Here is a 20,896-nt window from a genome sequence, read left to right on the forward strand (position 1 = left end):
AAATTATAACAAACTGTCTCTCAGACCACAGTGCAATCAAACTAGAACTCAGGACTAAGAAACTCAATCAAAACTGCTCAACTACATGGAAACTGAACAACCTGCTCCTGAATGACTACTGGGTACATAACGAAATGAAGGCAGAAATAAAGATGTTCTTTGAAACCAATGAGAACAAAGATACAACATACCAGAATCTCTGGGACACATTTAAAGCAGTGTGTAGAGGGAAATTTATAGCACTAAATGCCCACAAGAGAAAGCAGGAAAGATCTAAAATTGACACTCTAACATCACAATTAAAAGAGTTAGAGAAGCAAGAGCAAACACATTCGAAAGCTAGCAGAAGGCAAGAAATAACTAAGATCAGAGCAGAACTGAAGGAGATAGAGACACAAAAAACTCTCCAAAAAATCAATGAATCTAGGAGTTGGTTTTTTGAAAAGATCAACAAAATTGACAGACCACTAGCCAGACTAATAAAGAAGAAAAGAGAGAAGAATCAAATCTACGCAATTAAAAATGATAAAGGGGATATCACCACCGACCTCACAGAAATACAAACTACCATCAGAGAATACTATAAACACCTCTACGCAAATAAACTGGAAAATCTAGAAGAAATGGATAATTTCCTGGACACTTACACTCTTCCAAGACTAAACCAGGAAGAAGTTGAATCCCTGAATAGACCAATAGTAGGCTCTGAAATTGAGGCAATAATTAATAGCCTACCAACCAAAAAAAGTCCAGGACCAGATGGATTCACAGCTGAATTCTACCAGAGGTACAAGGAGGAGTTGGTACCATTCCTTCTGAAACTATTCCAATCAATAGAAAAAGAGGGAATCCTCCCTAACTCATTTTATGAGGCCAACATCATTCTGATACCAAAGCCTGGCAGAGACACAACAAAAAAAGAGAATTTTAGACCAATATCCCTGATGAACATCGATGCAAAAATCCTCAATAAAATACTGGCAAACCGGGTTCAGCAACACATCAAAAAGCTTATCCACCATGATCAAGTGGGCTTCATCCCTGGGATGCAAGGCTGGTTCAACATTCGCAAATCAATAAACATAATCCAGCATATAAACAGAACCAAAGACAAGAACCACATGATTATCTCAATAGATGCAGAAAAGGCTTTTGACAAAATTCAACAGCCCTTCATGCTAAAAACGCTCAATAAATTCGGTATTGATGGAACGTACCTCAAAATAATAAGAGCTATCTATGACAAACCCACAGCCAATATCATACTGAATGGGCAAAAACTGGAAAAATTCCCTTTGAAAACTGGCACAAGACAGGGATTCCCTCTCTCACCACTCCTATTCAACATAGTGTTGGAAGTTCTGGCTAGGGCAATTAGGCAAGAGAAAGAAATCAAGGGTATTCAGTTAGGAAAAGAAGAAGTCAAATTGTCCCTGTTTGCAGATGACATGATTGTATATTTAGAAAACCCCATTGTCTCAGCCCAAAATCTCCTTAAGCTGATAAGCAATTTCAGCAAAGTCTCAGGATACAAAATTAATGTGCAAAAATCACAAGCATTCTTATACACCAGTAACAGACAAACAGAGAGCCAAATCAGGAATGAACTTCCATTCACAATTGCTTCAAAGAGAATAAAATACCTAGGAATCCAACTTACAAGGGATGTAAAGGACCTCTTCAAGGAGAACTACAAACCACTGCTCAGTGAAATCAAAGAGGACACAAACAAATGGAAGAACATACCATGCTCATGGATAGGAAGAATCAATATCGTGAAAATGGCCATACTGCCCAAGGTTATTTATAGATTCAATGCCATCCCCATCAAGCTACCAACGAGTTTCTTCACAGAGTTGGAAAAAACTGCTTTAAAGTTCATATGGAACCAAAAAAGAGCCCGCATCTCCAAGACAATCCTAAGTCAAAAGAACAAAGCTGGAGGCATCACGCTACCTGACTTCAAACTATACTACAAAGCTACAGTAACCAAAACAGCATGGTACTGGTACCAAAACAGAGATATAGACCAATGGAACAGAACAGAGTCCTCAGAAATAATACCACACATCTACAGCCATCTGATCTTTGACAAACCTGAGAGAAACAAGAAATGGGGAAAGGATTCCCTATTTAATAAATGGTGCTGGGAAAATTGGCTAGCCGTAAGTAGAAAGCTGAAACTGGATCCTTTCCTTACTCCTTATACGAAAATTAATTCAAGATGGATTAGAGACTTAAATGTTAGACCTAATACCATAAAAATCCTAGAGGAAAACCTAGGGAGTACCATTCTGGACATAGGCATGGGCAAAGACTTCATGTCTAAAACACCAAAAGCAACGGCAGCAAAAGCCAAAATTGACAAATGGGATCTCATGAAACTAAAGAGCTTCTGCACAGCAAAAGAAACTACCATCAGAGTGAACAGGCAACCTACAGAATGGGAGAAAATTTTTGCAATCTACTCATCTGACAAAGGGCTAATATCCAGAACCTACAAAGAACTCAAACAAATTTACAAGAAAAAAACAAACAACCCCATCCAAAAGTGGGCAAAGGATATGAACAGACATTTCTCAAAAGAAGACATTCATACAGCCAACAGACACATGAAAAAATGCTCATCATCACTGGCCATCAGAGAAATGCAAATCAAAACCACAATGAGATACCATCTCACACCAGTTAGAATGGCGATCATTAAAAAGTCAGGAAACAACAGGTGCTGGAGAGGATGTGGAGAAATAGGAACACTTTTACACTGTTGGTGGGATTGTAAACTAGTTCAACCATTATGGAAAACAGTATGGCGATTCCTCAAGGATCTAAAACTAGATGTACCATATGACCCAGCCATCCCATTACTGGGTATATACCCAAAGGATTATAAATTATGCTGCTATAAAGACACACGCACACGTATGTTCATTGCGGCACTATTCACAATAGCAAAGACTTGGAATCAACCCAAATGTCCATCAGTGACAGATTGGATTAAGAAAATGTGGCACATATACACCATGGAATACTATGCAGCCATCAAAAAGGATGAGTTTGTGTCCTTTGTAGGGACATGGATGCAGCTGGAAACCATCATTCTTAGCAAACTATCACAAGAACAGAAAACCAAACACCGCATGTTCTCACTCATAGGTGGGAACTGAACAATGAGATCACTCGGACTCAGGAAGGGGAACATCACACACCGGGGCCTATCATGGGGAGGGGGGAGGGGGGAGGGGGGAGGGGGGAGGGGGGAGGGATTGCATTGGGAGTTATACCTGATGCAAATGACGAGTTGATGGGTGCAGCACACCAACAAGGCACAAGTATACATATGTAACAAACCTGCACGTTATGCACATGTACCCTACAACTTAAAGTATAATAATAATAATAATAATAATAATAAATAAAATAAAATTAAATTAAAAAAAAAAAAGAAAAATAAGAAAATATTCTGAATTGAATAAAAACTAAAACACCACATATAAAAATTTGTGGATAGAACTAAAGCAGTGCTAACAGCAATATTTATAACACTACATGCCTATATTAGAACACAAGGTTTCAAATCAGTGATCTAAACTTCTACCTTACGAAACTAGAAAAAGAGGAGTAAATTAACCCAAAGCAAGCAGGATAAAGAAAATAAAGAACAGAAATCAATGAAATAGAAAACAGAAGAACAATAAAATCAATGAAACCAAAAGCTGGTTCCTCAAAAGGGTCAATAATATCAATACAACTCTGGCGAGGCTAATCAAAAAAGAAAAGCTACAAATGACAGAAATCAGGAATTACAGAACGACACCATTACAGATCCTATAGATACTGAAAAAATAAAGCAATATTATGAACATTACTGCAATAAATTCATCAAGTTGGATGAAATGGTAGCATTCCATGACACTATACAAACTATCAAAATGCACTCAAGAAAACACAGATAATCTAAATAGCCTTATTCTATTAAAGCAATTGAATCCATAGTTTAAAACTTTATTACAAGGAAAACTTCAGGCCTAGATGACTTCAGTGGTGAATGCCACCAAACACTTATGAAATGTCAACTCTACATAAGCTCTTACAGAAAACACAAGTATTTACAATGCAGCTCATTTTATGAGCCTAGCATTACTCTGAAATCAAAACCAGAGAGACATAAGAAAACTACAGATCAATATTCCTCAGGAATATAGATGCAAAAAACCTTAACAAAATTTTAGGTTAATGGAATCCAGCAATATCCCAGGAATGTAAGGTTGGTTTAGCACTTGAAAAATCAGTTTATTAACAGACCAAAAAACTCATGAACTAATGATCATCATTAGATCGAAAGAATCTGGGGCCGGGAGCGGTAGCTCAAGCCTGTAATCCCAGCACTTTGGGAGGCCGAGGCAGGCGGATCACTTCAGGTCAGGAGTTCAAGATCAGCCTGGCCAACGTGGTGAAGCCACGTCTCTACTAAAAATACAAAAATTAGCCAGGTGTGGTGGTGGGTCTCTGTAATCCCAGCTACTAGGGAGCCTGAGGCATGAGAATCACCGGAACCCACGAGGCAGAGGTTGCAGTGAGCCGTGATTGTGCCACGGAACACCAGTCTGGGCAACAAAGCAAGAATCTGTCTCAAAGGAAAAAAAAAATCAGCAAAATTCAACACCTATTCATGATAAAAAACTCTCAGAACACTAGGAAGAGAAAGGAAATTACTCAAACTGACAAAGGCATCTATAAAAAACCTACGGTTAACATTATATTTATTGGTGAAAGACTAAATGCTTTCATTCTGAGATCAGTAACCAAAGATATCCATTCTCATCACTTCTATTCAACAATATTCCGGAGGTCCTAGCCAGTGCAGTAAAGCAGAAAAAGAAAGAAAACGCATACCATTGGAAAGGAAGAAGTCAAACTTGGTTTATTGACAAATGGCGTGACTGCCTATGCAGAAAATGCTAAGGAATCTATAAAAATACTGGAATAAATAATGTATTAATAAAAGCAAGGTAGCCAGAGACAAAGCAACATTAAAAAAAGCAATGCTAGATCTTTATACTAGCAAAGAGCAATTAGAAATTGAAATTAAAAGTAAAAGCAATACCATTTACAAAAGCCTCAATAAATACAAAATAATTAGGGATAATTTTAAGAAAATATGAGTAAGACTCATACTCTGAAACCTTTATAAAACAGTATTGAGAAAAAATTAAAGCAGACTTAAATAAATACAGACATACCATGTTTACAGATCAGAAGACTCAATACAGTTGTTAATTGTCCTCAAATTGATCACTACATGATTTCAAGACTTACTATAAAAGCTGCACTAACCAAACCTGCCTGATATTAAAAGGCAGACATATAAATCAATGTCAGAGAAGAGAGAATCCACAAACAGACCTTCACAGATATGGCCCACTGATTTTGACAAAGATGCCAAGATATTTTAATGAGGAAAAAATAGTCTTATGAACAAATGATGCTATAACAACTGGATATAAATATGTAAACAAACAAAACTCCCCAAGATCTAAAATCTTACCCCAAACCTTACCACCTATAAAAATGAACGCAGAATAGATTATATATCTAAATGTTCAACCTAAAACTAAAAAACTCCTAAAGAAGATGGAGTGAAACACTTTTATGGGACCTTGAGTTACACAAAGATTTCTTAAATACTACATTTTTTAAAACATGAAAAAAAAAAAATTTGTCAACCTTAAAAACTTTTACTCCTCAAAAGCCATTGTTAGGAAAACAAAAAGGCAAACTAAAAACTGAAGGAAAATATTTATAAAACAATTATCTGCTAAGAACTCCTACCCGGAATATTTAAAAATAAAACAAAACAAACTCTTACAGTGCAATAACAAAGCAACGTGATTTTTTAAATGGGTAAATGATTTGAATAAACATTTCATTTAAAAAGATATACAAAAGGCAGATAAGCAAAAAAAAAAAAAAAAAAAAAAAAAAAAAGATACCCAACTTCATTAATTCACAGGAAAATGTAAATTAAAATCCCAAGGACATACCAACAGGCATTCATTACAACAGTCAAAATTTGAGACTGATAATACCAAATGTTGGCAAAGATGTGGAGCAACCAGAACACAGAACTGTTGTTGAAAGAATGCAAAATAGTGTAGCCATTTTGGGAAAGCGGTTTAGCAGTTTTTTATAATGTCAAACATATACTTACACACAACATAGCATCCCATTCATTTACCAAAGAAGAATCAAAACCTACTGTCACACAAAGACTTGCACTGGAATTTTTAAAGCACTTTAATTCATGAGAGCTCCAAATTAGACACAGTCCAGATTGCCATCAAATGGTAAATGGAGAAGCAAATTGTAATATATCTATACAATGCTATAGACTCACAGTAAGAAGAAATGAACTGCTGATACAAACAACATGGATGAATCTCAAGAGTATTATGGTAAGTTAAAAAAAAAAAAAAAGGCAGACTCAAAAGACTACTTATTGACTACCTATTGTATGGTTCTGTCTATGCAATATTTAGAAAAGGCAAACCTACAGTAGCAAGAAAACATTAGTGATCAGCAGGGACTGAAGGAGAGGACTGACTACAAGGAGACAGAACAGAACTTCTGAGCTGACAGAAATGTTCCTATTATGATGCGGTAGTGATTACATAATTTAAATATTTGTCAAAGCTCACCAAACTATAAACTTATATTGGTTAATTTTGTTGTATGGAAATTTATGCCAGAATAAAGCTGAAAACAAATACATTCTCAAAAACAGAAGCATAAAATATAAAATTAATTTTAGTCTTCACAATTCCCAAGCACGTTAACATTATAACCCTTTAATCATTAAAACGGACATACTCAGATGTAATTCTATAATAATATGAGCAGAAATATCTAAACAAACTACCAAGTAGTTGTGAATGTTTGTATGCTCAAAGACAGAAGCCTTGCTTTTATTCAATAACCTCTAAAATATATTTCTGATCACTTCAGTGAGAAGATATTAAACTCTTCTGCTGTTAAAGATCAACAGTTTTACTGTATACGCTAAGTGGCAGAAGGCAGAAGGCAGAAAGCTAGAGGACATTTTGTCAAATTATAACTGTTTGACAACAAAACAAATGAAAAGAATTAAACTGCTTGCAAATAACCAGGCAAACTAGAACCACATGAAACAAAACACTTTATCATTTGCTCTGTTCATCTATTTTACTATTACAGAGAGGAAAAACAGCAGGAACCAGGGGCCATCAGGGTTTCAGTTCCTGGTGTGTTACAAAATGATGCCAAAAATTTAAAAGTACTCCTGAATGGAACTGAATCTTCAGCAGGTGCCCTGGGATTACACATATTAAAAAATATTCTTTCTGAAATGTACTTTAAGGTGTGCACAATAAGGAAGTAACCACAAATTCTGTAACTTTACCAACACCCTATCCACATCTTTCAAAGAATTGAAACGATACATTTTCTTAAAAAAAAAAAAAAGTCATTCAGAGAATTTTCTCTTAATTTCAAACTGCATTTCATTTGAAATGAGCCAAATTTTACACACTGTGAAATAAGTTTATCTGCTAATAGAACCACTGTACTGCAATACAAAACTACACTTTTAAGCTGGAAGGGAAAAAATTACTCCCCCCCCCCACCATTATTCCTGTAATAAGAAGAGGCTGCATGAATACAGCAACAAATTTAGATAGTTAACAGAAATAAAAGAGCTCAGATGATCCTTCAGTGACAAGTAAAGAATCTGGAAATGAACGACTACGAATTACCATATTACTGTCTCCTACCATGACCTTCAACAAGTTTTTTGGCCAACATTTTAGAAAACCCTATTAAAATTCTATTTCTACTGGGCGCCATGGCTCATGCCTGTAATCCCAGCACTTTAGGAGGCTGAGGCAGGGGGATCACAAGGTCAGGAGTTCAAGACTATCCTGGCCAACACAGTGAAACTGTCTCTACTAAAAAAATACAAAAATTATCTGGGTGCCTGTAATCCCAGCTACTTGGGAGGCTGAGACAGGAGAATCGGTTGAACCAGGGAGTCAGAGGCTGCAGTGAGCCGAAATCGGGCCACAGCACTCCAGCTTGGCAGCAGAGCAAGACCCTGTTTCAAAAAAAAAAAAGATTTATATTTCTTAGAATACTTTTCATTACCTTCTCAATACTACATGTCATTCCATAGCCAATGAGTAAAGTGGACATTATTTGCCTTGAATATGCAAGCGACTAAGACTCTCTATACTTTTCCTGTCATTTTAGGCACATGTGTTACATAAAGTGAGTTTCACATTTTACAAAATTATATACAATAAACACATACTACTAGAACAAAATTAAAAGTTAAATATCTTTAAGTAAATATACTAATTTCTGAGTAACAGTCATGAGAACATATTCATGTTGGGAAACAATTCTCCATGTCCCTCTTGCATTTCTGCAGGTCTTGTCTGCAAAAGCCCTGATGGCCCTTTTATTCTAGACTATCTTTTCAAGACTGTTTGCATATCAAATATCCTTAAAAGATAAAAATATTGATTCCTTCCAAAGCAAAGGGCAGGTTTGTTTCTGTCCAGTATAATAAAGATAATGTCTCAGTCAAGGGCAAAGGTCACACAGGCTTACTGTCCACTGTATAAAAATTCAGGTTTCTTCAGGTTTAGATTTCTCAGCTGTGACACAGCATCAACCTGGACCCCTTTGTGTTGCCTGCATGGGGCTTAGGAAGCAAGGAGAACCAACAAGAAGGTGATGCTGATGCTGCTGGCTATGCAATGAGTAACACATTTATCTGTCTCTGACCCTAGAATCCCATGACTTCAGCCAGCACCCAAGAAACTGTCAGGATGTAAGTTAACTTGCCAGCTTGTAAGTACAGTAAAATCTCAGATCCACCACATTCTTAACAATTAGTATATACTATATAGTATTAAAAATTTTACACAGAGTTGCAGCCAAAAATCTCTTGACATGTTACACTTGTGTGATCTCCTAATCTATTTTCAATTGGGTGGATATGTCTGAATGACCACAAAGAGACAACTTATATTCCTTTTAACTTTCCTGAAGTTTCCCAAACTTTCTTCAATAGTTATATATTTATTTTATTTTAAAAAATTTATCTCGATAAACTTATTTTGTAACTTCAGGCTGATAAAAAAAATAGTATACATAAAAAGTAGAAATAACTTTAAGTTGCAAAGACAGCACAGAAAGTTCCCGTTTATCCCCACTCCCTTCCTCACCGGTTTCTCCAACTTTAAAATCTTACATAACCATGGCACAGTTGTCAATACTAAGAAACCAACACTGGTACATTACTATTAAGTAAACTCCAGACTTTATTTGGATTTCGCTTGTTTTCCCACTAGTGTTCTCTTTCTGTTCCAGGATCCCATCCAAAATGCCACATTGCATTGTGTGTGTGGTGTGTGTGTGTGTGAGAAAATGTGTGTATTATTTTGCATTTTAACATCTTTATTGAGATGTAATTCATATACTAGAAAACTGGCCCGTTTAACGTATATAATTCAATAGTACTAGTATATTCATAGAGTTGTGTAACCATCACCACTATGTAATTTTAAACATTTTTATCTTGACAAAAAGAAACCTTATATCCATTGGTAGTCATGCCTCACCCCCATCCCGTCCCCTAGTGCCTAGAGAGCCACGAATCTATTTCTCTCTCTACAGATTTGCTTATTCAGGACATTGCATACAAATAGAGTCATACATTATTTGGTCTTTCATGCTGGGTTCTTTCACTTAGCAAAATGTTTCCAAGGTTCACCCATGTTGAAGCATGTAACAGTACTTTACTTCTTTTATTTCCAAATAATATTCCACTGTATGGATATATCCACATTTTACTTATCTATGCATCAGTTGATGGGAGATCTGGTTTTGTGGGTTTTTTTTTTTTCCCCCACTTTCTGACTGTGATGAATGATGCTACTATGAACATTCAGAGTTTCTGTGTGGATATGTTTTCAATTCTCCTGGGCATATATGTAGGACTGGAACTGCTGGGTGTTATATACGACAACTTTATGTTTAATACTTTAAGGAGATGTCAGACTGTTTTCCAACATGGCTGTACCATTCAACAATTTTTCTACATTCTTGTCAATACCTATTTTTGTTATCTTTTTTATTGCAGCTACCACAGTAGGTGTGACACAGGTGCTCATCCTGAGTTTGTTTTTTTAACGGAAAATATTTTAAAATCTACTGTTACTTTCTAGAAAAGGAAGATAGTGTGAAGATGTAATGCTCACCATGCTGGGATGTTTCTGTCCTTTTTCTATTTTTTAAAAACTATGTTAAGTATCTTCTATAAACACTGTACCAAGCCTTAAAAACAAAAGCAGTAAAACATTGTCCTCAAAGAACTCACAGATTACATGTGAGATGTGAAAATGTTAGGTTGGTCAATAAGCCTACCACAGCATCTTGCATAGCAGACAATGAAATGTGTTCACTTGGACAATGCGTGCTGTAATTAACAGAGATGGGAATGACAGTGAATGGAACACTATATTGCATACAGTATTTTCAGTGCTACATATAATTCTGGTTGGGTCACAAATGTTATATATACAGAGACACTGGGCCAGAATAACAACTTGCCATTTTACTTCATACTGTATGTGTCTGTGTGTGTGTGTGTAAAACAGAGAACAGAGAAGTCAGTGATGGCACACACCAGTGTCTAAGAGCCAGAGAACTCGGGAGATTAGAGCGTCACAAAAGCTGCAGCAGAGAAGTCAAAGCAGATACAAAACAAAAAGAAGTTACTGAATTTGGCAACTGTGAGCTCAGGAGTTCAAGACCAGCCTGGGCAACATGGCAAAACCCTGTCTCCACAAAATATACAAAAATTAGATGGACATGGTTGTGAGCACCTGTAATCCCAGCCACTCAGGAGGCTGAGGTGGGAGGCTGGCTTGAGCCAGAGAGGTGGAGGTTGCAGTGAGCCAGACAGCACCACTGCACTACAGCCTGGGCGACACAGCCAGACACTGTCTCCACACAAAAAAAAAGGGTTATGAAAGAACTCATATTTCTCGATTCATGACACTTTAAAGTACCATCCCATATATTTCACCTTTTTACAGACCCGTGAGAAGGCATGTTGCCATTTTAGAGGAAGAAAATACACTCAGTGAGGCTTGGTGATCTGTGGAGCACATACATGTATATGAACCATATTGTATTTACAGCCTTATCTGCTCAAAAGACCACAAGCTTCCTGAGAACAAAATCGTATCTATTTAACAGGTCTCTGCAATGAGTAATAAGTGCATGGTTCATGGTGGATGCTTAATGAATAATTTTTGAATTCGTTATCCTCAGTGATTCTGAAGAAAACAGTGGAGAGATTCCTTTAGGATTACAGCCCTGTCTCCCTTTATTAGACCCATAAAAAACCTGAGGCCAAAGGAGGCAAAGTAATTTGATGAAAGTAATAAATATTTCAAACAGAGGACCCAAGGTTTCCTCACTTCCAGGTTTCCAAATTTCCCCCTCAAGAATTTCTTCTTGTTCTTTTCCCTTTTTCTTCTTTCTCCTTTCATTTTCCCTCCTTCCTTTTCAGAAAAAGAAGCTCTGTCACCCCAGGCTGGAATAGAAAGTCCTGGGCTCAAGTGATCTTCCCGTCTCAGCCTCCTGGGTAGCTAGGACTACAGGCATGTGCCACCATGCCCAGCTGTTTTTTTTTTTTTTTTTAATTATTTTTTATTATTATACTTTAAGTTCTAGGGTACATGTGCATAACGTGCAGGTTTGTTACATATGTATACTTGTGCCATGTTGCTGTGCTGCACCCATCAACTCGCCCAGCTGTTTTTTAAAAAAAATTTTGGAGAGACAGGGGTCTCACAATGTTGCTTAGGCTGGTCTTGAATTCCTAGCCTCAAGCAATCCTTCCACCTCGGCTTCCCAAAGCATTAGGATTACAGCCTCGAGCCACTGTGCCACCTCTTCTTATTCTTTACTTTGTCTTAGAATTCAATAATAATTGTTTAAAATTTTGTAGTATTAAATTGAGTAAGTTTGGCAAAGTGTATTTCACATCTTCAAGATTTATTGGAAAATAGTCATTGTTGATTTAGACAAAAATATTTAGAAAATAAGGCATTAATGAAATGACACAAGTAAAATATGAAACTGTGGACACCAATTTTTTAAAATATCAAAATGCTGTAACTGAAAAAATCTAGTTTGTTTGTTGTCGGCTCTGTCAATTACTAGGATCCTGTGGTTCTAATCACCAGCAGTTAACTAACAATGATGTCCTGAGGAGGCTCACTGTCTCTAAGAACACAAGAAGCTTAAGCAAATCTGAGATGATGCACACTTTCGGGCAAGTTCTCTCTTTTGAATTAGGCTTCATTCACAAACATTTAAAAGTAAAACCTACACTGAAGAACAGTAAGGTTTCCGATCATTCAGGGCTTCTGCACCAGGATTGATTGGGAAATCTAGCAGAAGAAGGCTTCTTAAAGTTATCTTGCTGTCAGCTACACACTGACACTCATCCACACAGCTAGCCAGCAGCACTGACGGAGTGCTCACTTTAGGCAAGAAACCAGGTTAAGGTACAGCAATAGACAGGAAGGTGAAAAAGACATAATTCTGATTACAATTGGCATAGTAGGTCCCACAGTTTATAATTTTAATACAAAATGCCTTGGGTTACAAAGGCTTGACGTCCCAGGATGATAAATATATACATACATCCTTACGAGTCTATGGATTATCAGATTCAGTGAGATAGCTCCATAAACCATGGCCTGTAAGTTGGGAAACACTGATTAATTTGTGTAATAAAAGAGGTACACAAACAGCTAAAATCCACAAAAGAAAGTCCCCAGCATGAAAATAATTCCTGCTCAAGAATCTGGGAAAAGCTCAACGAAAGTGTTGGTATATGAGGTAGGCTTTAAAAGCGGACAATATGCTTGAGAGAGAAAGATGGTAAGGCAGGGAATTCTAGCTATACAAAAAAAGCATGAGTAAAGCAGTTAGGACACTCCAGAGCTGGACTTTATAGCCTTTTGCATCACAGACTCCTTCGAGAATCTGCAAGAAGCCCTGGAACTCTCACCAGGGACATGCATGCTACGTCACAATCAGCGGTTCTTTGCATAGCCTCATAACCCAGGTTAAAGACTTTTGCTTTTGATGTTTTTCAGGAACACAAAAAGCCCAACAGTATCCAGAAGTGTAAACTGAGCACGGAAGAACAACAGGAGATATAGCTACAATGAATCTAGGCTTTGTTCTCTAACACGGGTGGACCCCGCCAATCATACAAGCAAGGTAGTAAAAAGATCAGTACTATTCTTGGCCAATAACTCTAGATGTGTACAGATAAAATGGGAGAGTAGGGAGGAAGGAAACATATGGCATCTGAGACACAAAAGCCAGTTAGGATGAGCCTGAACTAGTCTAGTCTAGAGGCAGTGTATACCTGGACTGGGGAGCACATAAAAGGTATACATCAGAAAGTTAGTACAAAGGGCAAAATTCACATAAGTAAGAGAGAAAAACTGGTCAAAGATCCACAATGAACAGATATAGGAAATCTAGAGGGAAGAAGATGATGTACCCTATTTGCCCATGTTGAGTTTGAAATAACAACATGTCTTGCAAATGGTTACACAAGGTTTTGGAAGCTTGAGAGAAAGGCTGGCGCTAGCTTCATTTATTCTTTTTTTTTTTTTTTTTTTTTTTTTTTTGAGACGGAGTCTCGCTCTGTCGCCCAGGCTGGAGTGCAGTGGCGCGATCTCGGCTCACTGCAAGCTCCGCCTCCCGGGTTCACGCCATTCTCCTGCCTCAGCCTCCCGAGTAGCTGGGACTACAGGCGCCCACAACCGCGCCCGGCTAATTTTTGTATTTTTAGTAGAGACGGGGTTTCACCGTGGTCTCGATCTCCTGACCTTGTGATCCGCCCGCCTCGGCCTCCCAAAGTGCTGGGATTACAGGCGTGAGCCACCGCGCCCGGCCTAGCTTCATTTATTCTTGAAGTGATGGATGAAAAGAGCGTGCAAGAGAGCCAAGGCAGAGCTTGCAAAAAGAAAAGACACACTAAGGGTAGCATTCATAGTAGATAATACATATTTGCAGATGGGGTGGCTTGGAAAGCTCATACTTGCTGGCTTCTTACAAACACAAACAGGACAAAAGTAAGTGTGCATTAGGGAAATGCAAATCAAAACCACAATGAAGTAACACTTCATATCCAATAGGATGGCTTTTAAACAGAAAAAGATAGAAAATAAGTGTTGGTGAGGATGTGTTGAAATTGGAATTCTTGTTCATTGCTGGTGGGAATGTAAAATGGTACAGCCACTGCAGAAAACAGTATGGCAGTTTCTCAAAAAACAAAATTAAACATATAATTACCTTATGATCCAGCAATTCCACTTCTGGGTATACATGCAAAGAACTGCAAGCAGGAACTCAAACAGATATTTGTATACCAATGTTCATAATAGCATTATTTGCAATAGCCAAAAGGGGGCAACAGCCCAATGTCAATTGATGGATGAACGGGTAAACAAAATACGGTATATACTTAACAATGGAATGTTATTTTTGCCTTAAAAAGGAAATTCTGACACATGCTATAATATGGACGAACCTTGAAGATATTATGCTAAGTGAAATAAGACAGTCACAAAAGGACAAATGTTGTATGACTCCACTTAGTACCTAAAGTAGTGAAATTCATAGAGATAGAAAATAGAATGATAGTTGCGCCAAACTAGCAGGCAAAAAGAATGGGAAGTTAGTGTTTAACAGGTAAAGAATTTCAGTTTGGGAATATGAAAAAGTTCTGAAGAGATAGCTGGTAGGATGGTTATATAACAATGTGAATGTACTTAATGCCACTGAACTATATACCTAAAAATGGTTAAAATTTATGGTATGTACATTTTATCACAATTAAGAAATGAATGTGCAGCAGTTAGGGATATGCAAGTTTGTTTAGAGAAAAGTAGTCAGGCAGCCCACACAGTTAAGAGTCAGAGCCAGTAATCTGGGCCAGACACTACCAATCATGGTCAATGTCATTAACCAGAGGACAAGCTCCATATGTATTGTGTGTGGAAAGAATGTCAAAACATGTATCAGCATTTTCAACTACATCCTGTGAAAGAGCAATACCAAGCATATCATATTCATGTGTGAGGAATATTGTGCTTACTATAAAGTAAGCTGCTTAAGAGATGTAAAGTGGATTACAAAACATCTCCCCCTCCTTCTGCCCTATTTCAGAATCATTGATGTGGCAGGTAAATTTGTCCTAGTCTTGATTCTTCTATTCATCAACAACTCCACTATTTCTTTCTCACTCAAACAACCAAGGCAACTTAAAGGCCACACTATGTGGCTCCATTTTTTAAGCAATGGGAGTCTTGCTAGGATGCTCGGACTGGTCTTGAACTCCCGGCCTCAAGTGATCCTCCTGTCTCAATCTCCTAAAGTGCTGGGGTTACAGGCATGATGTGAGCCACTGTGCCTGGCCACATCTGAAACATATACTGCAGGAAATCAAAAGCCACCAGACATTTTTTTATTAGAGGGATCTTGTTCTCATGTTAGTCTCTTTTCCAAATGTGATTCAAAGACTGAGGTTTTTCACACTAACAGATAAATTGGTTCCTTATACTATCAACACTCTTCTCAGTCAGTTCTGAGACAAATCCTGGCAAAAGATTCTGATCATCAGCAGAATTAGGAGACAGAATAGGAAGAATCATCAGTGTTGGCACTGCGAATAATTTGAGTTTAAAGAGAAAAATGAAGATGATTATGTATCTTTCTATTCAGATTTACCCTTTTGGAATCTTGAGCTGTGAACAAAGTATAGGACGGGCAATTGACTAAACGGGTAGGAAAGTGAACGGGTGATTCAGAAAAGCAAGTAGCTGGAACTGTGGAAAACAGAGACTTTACCATTAAACATCTGTATCTTTTGGAGAGACAAGTCACCAAAACATACATTTTGGCTCTGATCACATTTATGACACTTTAGCTTAAAAACACAGTCATTAGTTTCCTTTGTCCATACTATCTCCATGACAACCAGTCCATGGACACCACAGGTATTCAACATCCAAAGTTCTGGTGAATTATGGTGCACATGAAATACAGGATAATGGACGTTACCTCAGAAGAAATGTCAGACTTATCCAGGTAACTTTTAAATTTCTGACACGAAGCCTACGGACCCCTTGTGATTATCCCTAAACCACACCCACAATGTGTTCCCATCAGTCAGAAAATAGAGCTGTACATATTTTCAGTGGAGAAGGAATTGCCTTTGTTTCTGGCAGTGTTTCTGTTACTCTTCGTATCTGAACATCCTAATAATACAGCTCATGGTTACACCCAGCCTTCCCAGCCACTGCCCATATTTACTTCCTCTGCAACTGTCTCAGGAGATCCTGCCTGAGCTACAAGGCTGAACAAAAGGAAGCAAAAACCCACCATCCGGACATAGAAGCCAACACTTGAGTCAAAGTCTTTTCAGGGAATTGGACTGTATCTGAGTGGCTATATATATGGCTGTCTTCAATCCAGAGCTTCCTTATGTCTTTTGTTTTGCTGCAATGTGGACGTCTCTTACAGTAAGCAAACTTTTAGGGAATGTGTGTTTCTCTGCAAAATGACACCACAATTAGAGACAGACCACTCCTCCTCAGCCTCAGCCAAAGAGCTCGTGTGGCCTGCCCAAGCGTCGTGAGTGGGGAGGGGATCGTCCTCCTCTGTAAATATTTTCATTCAATGTACACAAAACACAGTTGCAAATCTTTTAACCATTTAGCTAACATTCTGAATTGCTGCCTACAAAATACTCTCTATAAATCATCAGTAACAAGAAGGATCACATTACTATTAACAGGCAGTATTTTTCCAGGTACCCAAAGTTACAAAATTAGTAAAACAGCAGTGGCCCAGGCTAAAAGTCATGTAAATCAGCAGTTAATCCTTGATTCTGACCCGCTTCCTTTCGGTACGCTAATTTTACAGTCAGTTTCTGATACCTGCTGTCCTCTAGTAATGCTCACCATGAGCTAAAGTTGGCTACTGAACTCAATTGGGTGAAAGCTCCCATCAGTCACCAACTTCCGAAGTCAACACTAGCTTTTTGAAGGATGCTAAGAAAAATGGGCATGTTGGTACCAAAGGGCCCATGCCAACAATTACAATTCTTTCATACCCCGTTTTTAGCATAGATTCATAGTTACCAACCACATACTGTAAGAATCAGAAGTCATGCATCCATCAAGGAAAGGAGAAATGGGGGAATGTCATATACAGAGGAACAGGAATGGGTATGTGTATATTACGCTGGGGAACAGACGAGTGGGTGACCAAGGAATACTATCAACTTAGGTTTTATTACTTAGAAAAAGTTCAGAATAGAGGTAATATTTCAGAGGTGTTGGGGGTTGATGATGGGACAGAAGAGCTGATGTGAGGACAACACTAGCATATCCAGCCTCAGCGAAATCTTACAAGAAGGTCTTGATACAGAAAAGCTACCATGAAACTATGCAGAACTAACAAAGGAATCAGGGCAGAATGCAGAAGAAGCCAAAGAAAGTGTGGGTACGTAACACAGAATGAGAACGTTGAAGCTAATCTACAGTGAATTATTAGGATGCCAATGGGAGGGACTGGAGTTGTAAATGTGGAATACCAAAGTGACAGGCTCACAATTTAAACTCTGTAATTACTGCCACATTTCATCTCATCTGTTAAACACAATTTATATAACATGATGCTTATGAATCCATACTTACAAAGATAAATTCATTTAACCAACAAACGTTTTGAGTGTTTAGATAGTATTAATGAACAGATAAAAGTGACAGACTCCTTAGTACAAAAAAGCAAACTTCCATAGATAAAAGTGGAGAACATGTACATGACGGCTTGAGAATTTATGTGGCACCCAACATAACTATTTTTTTAAAACACTAATAGAAAATACTGAAATTCGAAATAATTTTGTAGAAAGAATTGAAGAACCCTACCAAATGTTTTTTTAGAATTGTGAGAAAACTTTGCTAAAAATCATGGGACAAAATGAACTTATATGCCATGGTGTACCTGTCCTAAGTATTGTAGAAGGAATTCCTGCACTGAGAAAGAAGAGACCAAAAGTCTAAGATAGAAAAAGAACACATATGTATATATCAATAAAAGCTAATATATATATTCATGTAATAAAAGGAATTGATCGACTCAAAAAAGAGGTCTAGGATAGCAAGAAAAACATGGACTTTGAAACAGTCCAACCTGGGACTGCACTCATATGTAATTATCAATTACATACGAGATGTGAGGCACTGGGAAAGTTATTAACTACACAAATCTGTTTTCCCATACGTAAAATGAGACAAAGAGTAGGAATGTAAACATTAAATGCCTGTGTCTCATATCCATTCACTTCTTCCCACTTCAGACCACAAAACCCTCTTATTCTGGCCTGTGCTATCATAACGGCAGGCTAACCAATTACTCCCAGAATAATCTTTTCAACACGTACACTGAGAGGTAAGGCATCCTCCCCATGGCTGTCAAGGCCCTGCTCTTCCAGGTCCCACCTCTGGCTCTGGCCTTCTCATCCTGCTACCTCACTTTCTACTCAAGGGGCTCCCATGCACCACAATGGCCCTATGTGCTCCTTCCTTCCTCAGGGCCATGTATTTGCTGTTCATTCTTTCTAGAGAGCTCTTCCTTAGCATAGCTGATGTCTTTCCATCCTCTGGAGATCAGCTTTTTAAATGTCTGCACCTCGAAAAGATCTTCTGTCCAAAGACCATTCTATCTGAAATAGTTCTGCCCACTACACAGCACCCTACTCATTTCTTGCAAATCAATTACAATGGTTTGTACTATAAATTTCTCTATTTATTATCTACCTTTAAGCAATAATAGGATAAAGACTGTACCCCGTGGCTCGCATGGGATAGGTACTTAGGTTTCTTTAAGTTTACAGCTCTCAATGATGTCTTCTCCATCTCCAAAGCAAAGAAACTAACAACAAATGTCCCCATCTCATTTTAAACTGGAAACAGGGTGTTTTCAGGACTCCTGGTGTTTATTTACTAATGACTATTTTCTGAGAAGTGAAGTTTTCTCTACTGAAAATTTTTTATTATTTATTGGGCAGGATAGTACAAACAAACACCTTTATTAGTTGTAGGTTTGCGGGGGAAGAAAAACAAAAAACCACATTCTTGTCACTCAAGTTCTTCATACCCCTCACCATGCTCAAGAAAACCCTCGGGCTCTTCATATGAATATGGGGTAAAAAGTAACTGCCTGGCAAGTCTCGAATTAAGAAACGTATATGGAGGTGCTTCGTTAAAACTATAAAACAGCAACTCTGAGGCCAATAAGCCTGTACTGATTTAGCTCCATTCGCAAAGGCTTTCCATGCCCACCTTGAGTATAAAGTATTATATATTTTAGCATTACTTTAAAAGTTCAATATTTCTTGTGATACTCAGATTTTCTTTTTATCCTTCTCCCCACCCGCAGGCCAAATCATAGGGTATCATGCACAAAAAGATCCTAAAAATGAGATTCTCCTAAATACATCATATGAGGACAAAAATTTTTAAACATCACTGTGATCTCACAGAGAAAATCACATTTCAGAGAACCCAAAATGAATAATATCTTGGAACAATTTCAAAACAACAAGTTACCAACTGCTGGCAGCCGAGGCCCAGCAAGTCAACCACCTGATAATGATTATGGAGAGACACTTACAACACTCTACCACAAATCACAACTACTCTACCTAGTGCCCTGCCCAACATGGCATTTCATTGGTTTTTGTGTCTAGCCTTCTGAGCCCATTCCTTAGCCTCACTCGAGCAAAGAAAATCAAAAAGACCCAAGTAATAAACTAAATAGATAAATCAATAAAATAGGTCCACTATTTCCTTGACCAGGGCAATGTATTTCCACTTTGGTTAAAATCACCCTCACCTCCACATACAGCCTCAGAAGTTCAGATACTGGGGTTCTTTCCGTCATCTATGAAGCGCTTGGTTGACTTCCAATTTCCCCTGCCTTTGCCAGAAAACTGCTAAATTTCCAAAAAGTGCTCTTTGAGCTGTCCAACATTCCCAGACTCTCATCTTACCGGCTGGAGGAGTTTTTACTAATTTTAGATTCAAGGATGCCTTCTGTGAGCAATTAGCTATTCAGAGTCTCCGCCCCCATCCTGCTTAGACACCAAACATCACTAATGCTGAGAACACAAACAAATACAGCTATCAACAAAGTCAGAAGCTACCTCCGAAAAGCAGTCAAACCAAGCCAAAATGTCAGCTCTGCCACCTTAATAAATAGGTTTATTGGAAATCCTTCCAAAAGAAATAAATGTTGCCTATCTTTCCCCTAAAGAATTGAGTGCGACCGTAACAGAAAAACAGAAAAGACTCAGACAAAAGACAGAAATACTTAAAAGACAGAGGCAGAGAAAGAGACTGCCAGAGAAAGAGACCAGGCAGATGGGGGTGGAGTCTGGGGGCGGAGGGGTGACAGAGACAGAAGGCCAAACAGAGCAACTTGGAAGGTGAATTTCTCCTTCTGTGATTTTCAACAGTATGAGGTTCTCCCAAGCATAAGAATCCATTTTAATGCAAGTAAAATTACATCTCAACAGTAAGTAGTCCAATGCTGATTCCCAAGCACCTACTGCTTCCTGTTCAGATCCTCCTTTAAGAGGCTTACAATCACCCCTCATCCTCCATTGTACACAGATTTCTCAGCCTTTCTCCCAATACAAGAGGGCCAGGGACATGGCTACTGGGTTCAAAACACTAAAACAGCC

At 38.0% G+C, this 20,896-nt stretch overlaps 1 protein-coding gene across 15 annotated transcripts in view; it reads right to left on the reverse strand.

Moving 5' to 3' along the window:
* Window positions 1-20,896, reverse strand: part of LOC105488365 (A-kinase anchoring protein 13) — a 356,595-nt gene that overhangs the window by 106,497 nt on the left and 229,202 nt on the right. The window lies entirely within an intron of this gene.

This window comes from Macaca nemestrina, chromosome 7 (assembly GCF_043159975.1).
Source record: "Macaca nemestrina isolate mMacNem1 chromosome 7, mMacNem.hap1, whole genome shotgun sequence".
NCBI lineage: Eukaryota > Metazoa > Chordata > Mammalia > Primates > Cercopithecidae > Macaca > Macaca nemestrina.